The sequence below is a fragment of the Mustela erminea genome, chromosome 12 (genome assembly GCF_009829155.1).
Source record: "Mustela erminea isolate mMusErm1 chromosome 12, mMusErm1.Pri, whole genome shotgun sequence".
NCBI lineage: Eukaryota > Metazoa > Chordata > Mammalia > Carnivora > Mustelidae > Mustela > Mustela erminea.
Window position 1 is genome coordinate 14,166,641 of NC_045625.1, and position 10,735 is coordinate 14,177,375.

The 10,735-nt window shown below is 43.1% G+C and overlaps 1 non-coding gene across 1 annotated transcript; it reads left to right on the plus strand.

Moving 5' to 3' along the window:
* The first annotated feature begins 200 nt into the window (after window positions 1-200).
* On the plus strand, window positions 201-329 carry LOC116571250. The gene has a single exon (XR_004277808.1). It is a non-coding gene; the product is annotated as a U8 small nucleolar RNA (small nucleolar RNA).
* Window positions 330-10,735: the final 10,406 nt, after the last annotated feature.

A 10,735-nucleotide genomic window follows, 5' to 3' on the forward strand; every position in this document is an offset into this window, starting at 1 on the left:
TATCTCCAACCAAAAATATCTGTTCTGCTAAATGCCACTCAGAGATGGAAAATATATTTCCTGTATTTTTGTATCTCCCTATTTCTCTGTTCATCATCTCCATTATGCCACTCTTCTCTGCTTAGCCTGGATGTGAATCTTTCTTAACACAAAACTCCAGGCAGCCATGGCCAATGGATCTCTATCAGTGTGTGTCTTGCTATTTATTGCTATAATCCTTACCTGTTCCTCCTTTGGGAGGGCAGATCGGAACATGATGATTGGAGTTCGCATGATGTGTGATTAGCGTCTCTGCGTGGCCGGGACTTGCAATAATAATGCCACTCAATAGGCAACTATCAAACTTTGGTGGTACAGAAGACTTTATTGAATGTGTGCTGGGACGGTTCGTTTGGCTGATCTGGGTTGGTTTGGCTGATGCTGACAGGGCTGTCTCATGCATGTGTGATTGGTTGAGGTCCCTGCTCTGGTTGGGCTGGTCTGAGTCAGTGTAGCTGGGAGGCTCTCTCTCAGGGTGGCTCTTCCTTACTGTGGGACTGGCAGGCTTGTCTGAGCTGGTTCTTATAGGAATAGCAGGGATCCAAGAGTGAGTGGAAGCACCAAAGTCTTCTCATGGCCTGGACTCAGAAGGGGCGTACTGTGTATCTACCTCATTCTAAGAAATTCGTGTGGCTGGGCTTAGCTTCAAGGGTGCAAAATAGACTCCACCTCTTCAGTGAGAGGAGCTACCCAAAGTCATGGTCAAGGTGCATAGATAGATATGGGATTGGTGAAAAACTGGGGCTGTTAATCTGTTGAAGTCTACCACAGTGCCTGAGATGGATATTAATTGCTGTGTGCTATGTGCTAATTACAAGGTTTACTTAACCTATATTAATAATGGGAATTTATCTCTATTAACTCTAGAAGAGCTGTCTGCATACCGTGGTTTCAAGATGGGCAGGGATCATTGCCAAAATACAAATTTCCTCCATTCAGCTCCTCACCCCTCAGTTCACTTTGATGGGGAACAACAAACAGTCATTCCATGTTGATAGTACCTCGGGAGGGGCATTATGAAGTTGGCTATGCCCAGGCAGGATCCAGGACTCACCAATGGCCTTCTCCTAGTCACCGCTACAGCTCATGGAGCACGTCCCTTATACCAGCTGCGTTACAATAGTATATCTCCTCCTGCAGAATAATCCAGCACCCAAGGTTTATGTGCTTCATTTTACAAATGAAGAGGTCAGGGTTAAAGGAAGTCATGTAGCTTTCACAGGACCCTCTGTGATGTAGGAGTCATGGCAGAGACAGGCTTGACTGGGGCCCATGAGGAGAGGTCTTCTGACCACCTCTCAGATTCCTATTCTGTGATGTTCAGTCATTGCTTGTCAGTGGAGAGGAACCAAAATAATATCTAAGAGGCAGCGACAGTTCTCTGAACTGTGCTGGTCAAGGCAGCTGGTCAGTGGTTCTTCAATTCTGCTGAGAGATTTCCTTAAGGGAACTTGCACCAAATAACCTCCGGGGAGAAGCATACCTCCTAGGAGTGAACGCTGGTGGGGTGAGCCTCAAGGTATGTGACTCCTCACTTGGGTTACACTCTGTGGAGGGGGAGGGACAAAACAATGTTGTTCGGGTCCCAGTGTACTGCAGAGTTTAGTAATCAGCTCTTTGAATTTTTTTTTTTTTTTTTTTTTTAAGTAAAACCAATCTCCTCCTCTGTCCTTAGGATTTAGACAGGTGCCTATGCTGCTGGTCTGGACAAGTGATAGCCATCAGGATATACGCAGAATCACTCCACGTCTCAGATCTAGGCCTTTGTTTAGCTGATGGGTCCAGATCCTTCCTTCTGCAGGACAAAAACTTTCCCAGGAGTCTCCCCAAACCCAGCTTTTCAAGTAGTCAACCTACTGTCAGTTCTCAGACTCATTCAATCAACTATAGCCCCCCAACCCTGAGATCTCAGAAAGGGCAAGTATAAGAGTTGAGAGGTCTTCACGGATCATCCTAGTACCTCTGCAGATGGGGAAACACAGGTACAGATATGAATAGGGGATGGTTTTACCCCTTTCCTAATGGGGAGGCTGGGGGAGCATCATTAGCATTGCATTCAGGAGCCACATGTCAGAGTGTATGGTTGATTGGATAATATAAACCCATTAGACACACATGTCTTTTGCCATGTGACTTTGTGGTATTTCTCCCTAGAGTTTGTAGAATATATTTTTCCAAACAATATTTTCTGGGTTTGGCCAGATGACTTGCGTTGGCCAACAGAATGCTGGTAGATATGATATGAACAGAGTCTTTGTGCTTGCATGGTTTAGGTCTGTCACTTGGACTCCTGTAATACACTATTGAAACAAGTGTTCCCTGGGTAGCCTGTGGGTCCAGAACGAAGACATATATAGTGTACTTGAAATCAGTCCTGCGCCAGGAGTCAAGCCAAGCTGAGGCTAGATCCTAGCTGAATGCTTGCTTACCTACAAGTGTTGTAGACCACCAGCATTCTGAGGTTGCTTGTTATGTAGTATTCATTTCATAGCACAATAGTTAATTATAGGGAGAGAGAGGGTGTGAGTGTGAGGACCAGGGGGAGGGGGAGGATGATTTCAGTGGTCTGGGAGATGATAGCATGTAGCAGCCAAGGTAATAAGCTTTGCAGTCCAGCATTCCTGGGTTCAAGATCTGGTTTCCCATGTGCACCACTTATGCAAATCACGTGTGTGCTTTGGGACAGACTGGCCTAGCCATTTCTGACCCAGCTCTGCATTCGTAAATTGGGGATAATCATAGAACCAACTTCAAAGGATTGTTGAAATGTGATTATGTAAATAAAGAGCTCAACACATGGTCTGACTTATATTCCCTTTACTTGAAAATTCTTGTCTTATTTTTCTCCCACCAATCTTTTTGCTTAGCTCACTCTCCCCCACCCAGCTTTATTGAGGTATAATTGATAAATAAAAATTGCAATGTCTTTAAAGTGTACAACGTGATGATTTGATATACATATACATTGTGAATATTCCCACTGTCAAGTTAATTAACACCTCCACCAGCTCCCATATTTACTTTTTTGTGTGAGAACACTTGAGTTCCACTCTCCTACCAAATTTGATTTATACGATATAGTATCAACTATAGTCACCATGATGTGACTTTGCTCTTGAGACCTTGGTTATAACTGAAAGTTGGTACCCTTTTACCAACCTCTCCCTATTTCTCCTACACCCAGCCCAGGTAACCACCATTCAATTTGAAATGATATAAATATAAAAATTTTATAGGGCATGTAATTAAATGTTTATTCTCAATATCTTCTACCAGGTTCTACATGTTGAGATAGCACCATGCCTGACACACAGTAGGAACTCAATAAATGAAAAAAAGCAATTACTAATAATACTAGTGATTGTGATAATCTTTTCCTACACACCTTTCTTTGCTCTTTGCATGATGTACTGGAGAACTGGATTGATTTAAAGAGCTTGGGTGAGCTGTTGGCAGATCTGTGACTCAAATTCAGGTCTCCCTATTTCTGGACAAGCATTCTTCCCCACTTACAACACTGCCCCCCACTGTGCCCTTCCAGAGCCACAATTTACATGGCAGGCTTGTGACCCTGCCTCACTACCCGAAAGGATTAGCCCACCATCAGTGCTCTAGCCTCCTATTTACCTACCGATGGATGGAAACATGCTCCCTTTGTTGGCTGTTTAGCTAGCATTTTATTTTAACTTCTCTGCTCATGCTGTCTGGCATCCCCAAATTGGCCTTTGTAGGGAAATCGATAACAACTCATGCATGCAAGGCACACATCCCTTCCACAGGACATTAGGCAGGCTATTGAAGTAACTTTGGTTGGAAAGGAAAGTTCTATTTGTAATTGAGGCAAGTACAGATAAATGACACTTTCATATGTGTGTTTGGCAAGATAACACTATTTCTCCCCTTCCCTGTGTATCCAGATGTTGGGACCCCTTTTCTCCTCTAATTGCTGTCTGCACCAGGAACTTCTTACTCATTCATACATTGGAAACAAGGAAAGAGAGGGTTACTGTCTTCTTGGGCAGTGGTGGTCTAATCCAGAAGTCCCCAAAGTCAGGAGACATATACCCCAGTTTCAGTTCATCCAGGGTTTCCCTGTGCAAGCCAGCACAAACCATTCTCCTCTTTGGGTTGTAGTGTTTACATTATATTGGGTGTTACATGTTAATATCCTCTTAAGAGAGTCATGAGGGAGACAGCATGAACACCTATGGAGTACCTTCTAGACATTGAGCAGTTAACATTTATGATCTCATTGAATACTCAAATGTGATCTCATTTTCCACATAAGGAAGCAGGTTCAGAGGAGGACATTAAATCACCTGAAGTTACAGAACCTGGGAAGATTCAATACACATTTTCCCCACCACCCTGGGATAGAGGGATGTTGAAATAGTAAGTCTGTCACAGGAGTTGAAGTCTGACTTTAGGTAATATTCCTGAGAAATCAGGCACAAGGTACACAGGATAATATTGAGAACAGAATATCCTCACTGCTTAGTATTGATAGAGCATTTTCTCATTCATTCTTTTAATTTAGGCTTCACACATCATTTTCCAGATGAAGAAATTGAGGCTTAGGGAGACTAAGTGACTTCTGAAAATTATACAAAAATGTGCAATTTTTGATAAAGTTCGAACTATAATATATGTGTCTGACCCCAGCCCAGTGCTCTTTTTCCAGCCACAATTCAGAATCACAGAGCTCTTCAGAAGAAACTCTTGATGATGATGATGATGGAGGAGATGATGGTGATGGTGGTGGTAGTGGTGATACTGACGATGATGGTGGTGGGAGTGTTGATGATGATGGTAACGATGGTGGTGGTGGTGTTGACAATGATGATGGTGATAATGATGATGATGGTGATGATGAAGAAGATGGTGGTGATAATGATAATGATAATGGTCAGAGAGTTGATGATAATGATAGTAATAATGATGATGATGGTGTTGATGACAATAATGGTGATGGTGATGGTGGCTGTGATGATGATGACAGTGATGATGGTGATGATGGTGGTGGTGGTGGTAATAATGGTGAATCTCAGCTGGATCTAGATACAGGGCTGGCTTGTAGTCTAGCCTCAATGCATCCTTCCAGTTTTTTCTCTACTCATCTTTCCTAACCCTCTGCTCTAAGAGGGGTTAGCTTGCTGTTTTCAAAAACATATTGCCAAGCCCAGACTGCAGCCTTTGCTCTTACAAAGTCCCTTCAAGATGAACACAAATCTATTTCTTTCAGCCAGTCTTCACAGATCTTGTCCCTTCACAGGAGCTCTGCTTTACTGAACTCCAGTAAAATGCACAAGTTCTTGCCTGGGCCCTTATCCTGGATCTTTCCCACTCAGGCTGGAGTCAAGGTGGGTGAAGATCCAGACTCTTTTCACGGGGGCTGTTCAGTGGGTAAAGTGCCCAAAGAGTAAGACGGGAATGTATATCTTAAGGTGTAGCTCTAGCCCTGACATAGGAAGCAGGAGGCTAGAAGATGGAGAGCAGAAGAGGAGAATGAGGAGAAGAGGAGATGCACGGCTGAAGGTCAGCTTCAACAGAGAAGATATCAGGGGAATGATGTAGGGATTACAAGGAATCATATAGGGAGCATCCACGCATGGACAGGCACCTGTTTGGGTCAAACGTCATATTTCTTTACCACACTGTATGCTCCCTTTAATCACTATCATGTGAATAAGCCCAACTTAGACTACTGAAGACACATATCTCAGTCACCCCTGTCTCTCTAGCTGACAGTCAATATCAGCCATCAGATATGTGAGTAAGGCCATGATACATGAAACTGGCCCCCAGTGAACATTCTAGCTGACTGTAGCTGTAGGAGAATATATGTGAGACCAGCTGAAGCAATGCCCAGATAAACCCAGCCCAAACTGCCAACTCATAGAACAATGAATAGTTGTTGTTTTAAGCCACTAAGTTTTGGGATGGTTTGTTACACAGCAAAAGCTAAATGATAAACTATTTTAAAGGATATGTAGAAGTGCTGTTTCTGGATGGTTAGAAAGAAAGGAGAATAGGGTATTGGTAAACACCACTAATGATCAATTAATAACTATCATGAATGCCTTTTACCTTAACTAGGAAGTCTTTCTGAGTCTCCTAAGGAGGGCTGGGTCTCCTCTACAATCATTCAAATTTCCTGGGCTTCCCAGATCCCAGAGCTGATCATACTGTGTGATAATTGACTACTTACCTCAGAGCTTGGCAGCTGCCAGGCTGTGAGTGGGTTGGAGGAGGGCTGAGATATTGTGTTCCTCAGCTCTGAGGGTAGCCGAGTGGGTTCTGAATCCATCTGCTTCCTTCAGCCACAGGTAGCCTCTTCCGTTTATCTCAGTGGGTTGGCAAATACTTTTGACTCAAAAGGGTTTGGTCTTTTTCCCACTGGATATTTTTTCCTGCTTTGTTGAAGATTATTTAACCATAGAGTTGAGGAGCCATATCTGGACTCTGTACTCTGTTCCATCGGTTTATTTTTTCTGTTTTTGTGGAAGTACCATGCTGCCTGGTACATATTGCATGGAGCAATGGGTGTGGTGCATAAACAGTGAATCTTGGAACACTGAAAAAAATAAAATTAAATTAAGATGTTAAAAAAAAAGAGTTTGGTCTTCTTATCTGGTTTGCCCTAGGGGATTGCAGACATTGAGAGGGTGGGGGTGGAGGGTCGTGTGGCTACTCTTGCGCAGCTCCTAGTACTATGTCTGGTATATAGTATGTGGTCAATAAATATTAGCTGAAAGAAGGGATGGTAAAAGAAGGTAGCTAGGAGTTGGTATCAGGGTAGTCTACCTCTTGTTAAGGGGGAAGAATGGAGGAATTGGTGTTGGATAGACCGGCACTGTCCAAAAGCTCCTAGCTGCATGCTATGTGTTGTATTGTGTTCCCTAAAATTTACATATGTTGAATTCCTAACCCTTAGTAGCTCAGATGTGACCTTATTTGGAGATAGCATCTTTCCACAGAGGCAATCATAACCAGAGCATGAGAGTTGAGGAGATGACAGAATTATTTCCCTGAGGCACGTGGACTAATATGGACCAAGACAGCACCTTTCTTACTGCCCAGAAGAAAGCCACAAGCAGAGAGAAAACTACCCTATCTTAGAAAGGTGATTTTATTGGGTTCTAGTTCACTTGGGAAAGTTTGTTGGTTAGCAACTCCTTGGAGCTAAAAAATCTTGTAACGTGTGCTAAATCAATTACTTTCTACTTAGAGGAGTTTTTGGCCAGTTAGGCATAAAGGAAAGGCATTGAGATTGTTGCAGTCTTCCTTATTCTTGGGGGTGTCCTGGGTGGGAGGGTTGAAAGTGGGGCTCCCCTCCCCTTCTGCTCCTGGAAATTTTGCTCCTTTGATCTCACTCTCTGGAGGGAACAAAAAGCAGAGAAATGGGCTGTGAATCCCATTTATATTCATTAACACCCTAAAGATGAAAAATACCTTTCCATTATCCCTGGGATAATTCAAGCCCATTGCATAGGAAAATGTTATATATCTTTGTCACTACAATCTCAGGGGCATGAGATTAGGACTTACGGTGCAGAGCACATCAGAGTGGTCCTACCAGAAACTTTCCAGGCTCACTTTCAAGCCAGATTTCAAGACCAATGTTACGGCACTTAAAGAACAGCCTTCCCTATTGGCCTCCTAGAGAGGTATCAGGTTCTCAAGATGAGTTGAGAGAACCTGAACAGAGACACCCAAAGAAGCAAGAAAGGGGCTTCTGCTCCCTATTGCATACCCTGTGGTTTCTGAAAGCCATCGGATAAAAGTCCAACACCCTGAACATGAATTGGATTTTTTTTTTTTACTCTTTGCTAAGAACTCTGCTAACCTATCCACCAGGCCCCCATTTCAACTTTGCTGCTGTATTTAGCTATTTAAAATATTTTTAGAATTGAGATGCAATGTCCATATAAAATGCACTTTCTGGACCAATGTCACTTTGGCCAATGTTTACATAAGTGTACTGTATATGACCAGCACCCAGATGGAGACAGAATATTCCCAGCACCCCCAAAAGTTTTCTTTGGCCCTTGTCAGGTGATTACCCCCTCTGACAACTAGTCTATTGACTTTAATCACCATCTCTTAGTTCTGCCTTTTCGAACTTCATAGATGGAAGCTTTTAGCATGTCTTCTTCTGTGTCTGGCTTCTTTTGCTCAATGTAAGGTCTATGAGCTTCACCCGCATCACATGTATCAATAGCTCTTTGTTTTTGTGGCTGTACACCATACCATTGTATGAGTAGACCACGACTTACTTATCCATCCTTCTGCTAATGGTTATTTGGGCTTGTTTTCAGTTTGGGTCTACTTGAATAATTTGCTTTATTTTCTCCATTGTGTTCATCATTATTTGACATGATAAATATTTTGCTTCTTTAGGGTATCACTCTACATTTGCTAGAATATAAGCTACATGAAGGCAGAGAATCTTTGTGTATTTTCCTTTTTCTCTCCTCCCAGCACCAAGAACAGCACCAGACATACAAGGACACTCGATAAATATTTGTTGAATGAACATACAGTTGGATGATGGTCTTATCAATCACCATCTACGGTGACAGATTTGTCCTGGTTTGCCTGGGACTTCCCCATTTTAGCATGTCCTGGGGAAACCTAAGATATGGTTATTAGCATGGTTTCTGTTTTATATTTGAAGACCTGCAGCTTAGAGAGGTTTAGTGACTTGTCCAAGACATTCCATCAGGAAGTGGCGGAACCAAGACTCAAGGCTGTGTCTTTCTAATATCCAAAATGGCATTCCTGCCTCCTGGCTCCCACGCTGAGAAGAGCCTCCCATTTTCTGTTATGCTGAGGAAATTTGACGGTTCAAGGATGTTCGAGTTTATATTAGTTTCCAAGGGTTGCTTTGAAGTTTACGGCCACTGAGTTTACAGTCCACTTTGGGCCTGAATCCTGGAGCGGTCACTTGCTAATAGGATGAGCCTAGGGGCATCACTGCACTTCCCGAGCCTTAGCTGTATTAGTGGTGATGGGAGGATTCCAATACTTCCCCACAGGTTACCATGAGAATGCTATGATCTGATGAATGAAAATGCCCAGTCCTAACCTGATGTATATTGGGTGCTCAACAAATACCTTCATTATGGTTACTTAAGACAACTTTGTGATATGCACCTGCTTCTCAGTTGGGTCTTTCTCAGGGACTGCTATGGGTTCAGCAGAGTGTTGAGTAATCAGGGTGGTGGGGATGGTGGTGGGAGCGCAAATGAAAAATTCTACCCTGGTTAGGGTCACACCCAGTACTGAGGGAAGGACCGTTTATTTATTCACATGGATGTTTTAGAATTGTGTTTTTCAAACGGTAGATGGAGACCATTTAATGGTCATGAAATCAGTGTTGTTGCAGGTCTCTGACCAGGGAAGAATCAAACAGGAAATACCAGATGTAGTACAGTAACTGATAGGGCTGGCTGGATTTGAATGCTGGCTCTGCATGGGGAAATGACTCAGGGGGATCTGAGCCTCACTTTCTTCATCTATAAAATGGGTACGATCCACAGGGAGGACTAGATATTTGTAAAGTGTTTACAGTGCAATAGGGACTTAGGAAGTGCAATATGTGTTTGCAATTATTCACACATGTGGGATGGATATAGTTTTGTTTACACTTTATGGTTTTCCAATTTCATCTGTTTATGTATACACATGCATGTACAGGATAATGATGTAAAATATACTGATATAGTATTTATTATGCATTTTGTATTACTTCTTTTCTTTTCTTTTTTAAGTAGGCTCCACAACCAGCTTGGGCTCAAACTCATGACCCAGAGATGAAGAGCTTCACGGTCCACTGACTGAGCCAGCCAGGTGTTCCTGTTTTGTATTTCTTATTCCAACCACCCAGTTCACTCTTCATTGTAGGCAACATGTAGGATCTCACTTATTCTGTCATAGCTATGTACAGCTATTAGCAGCATCCCAGTGTTTGGATGATGTGGAGGCTCATGGTGGTGACACTGTGTGCTTCAGTGGTCTGCATCGAGGGCCAGGGCATTTTCTGAGTCCTGTTCTGCCTCACAGAGGTGAGAGCCATCTCCATTTGCGTGGGCCATCAGCTGAGCCAGTCCCCTTTTGGCCCCAAGCTGGACAGATGTTCTCTGGCGCCTCAGGGTCGGCATGTCAGGCTGCAAACTGGCTTTTTCATTGAAGGTCTGTCTGTTGAATGTACATATGCCTTTCCCTTCTGAGACTTTGGTTGTTTTCATCTTTCCTTTTTCCTTCTCATAATAAAATCTAATCTAATTTCTGGTAATTTAGCTGAAATTTTATTTCCAGGGTTGGGTCCTGGCAAAATGGCCACTAGCTCTGGGGACCTCAGAGAGAGACTCAGTCTGACACAGGGGCACAAATCAATCCCAGGCCAGGCAAGTTCCCTAAAATCCATGCTGAATGAAGAAAATGAATAATACAGACACACTTTGAGCTGCTCCTTTTTTTTTTTTTTGAGCTGCTCCTTTAAGAGGAGAAGCCTGTGCGCTGGGCAGGATCAACTCTGAGAATAAGATGCTCCACATGGTTCTGGAACAATGATCACAGACTGACAGTAGAGACAAACACTGCTTCTCTCCTCCTGTATCTTCATTTGAGAATTGTTCCATTTTCACCAAATACTAGCATATCAGGACAGAGGGATCCTTGGGAGTGGGTCGCA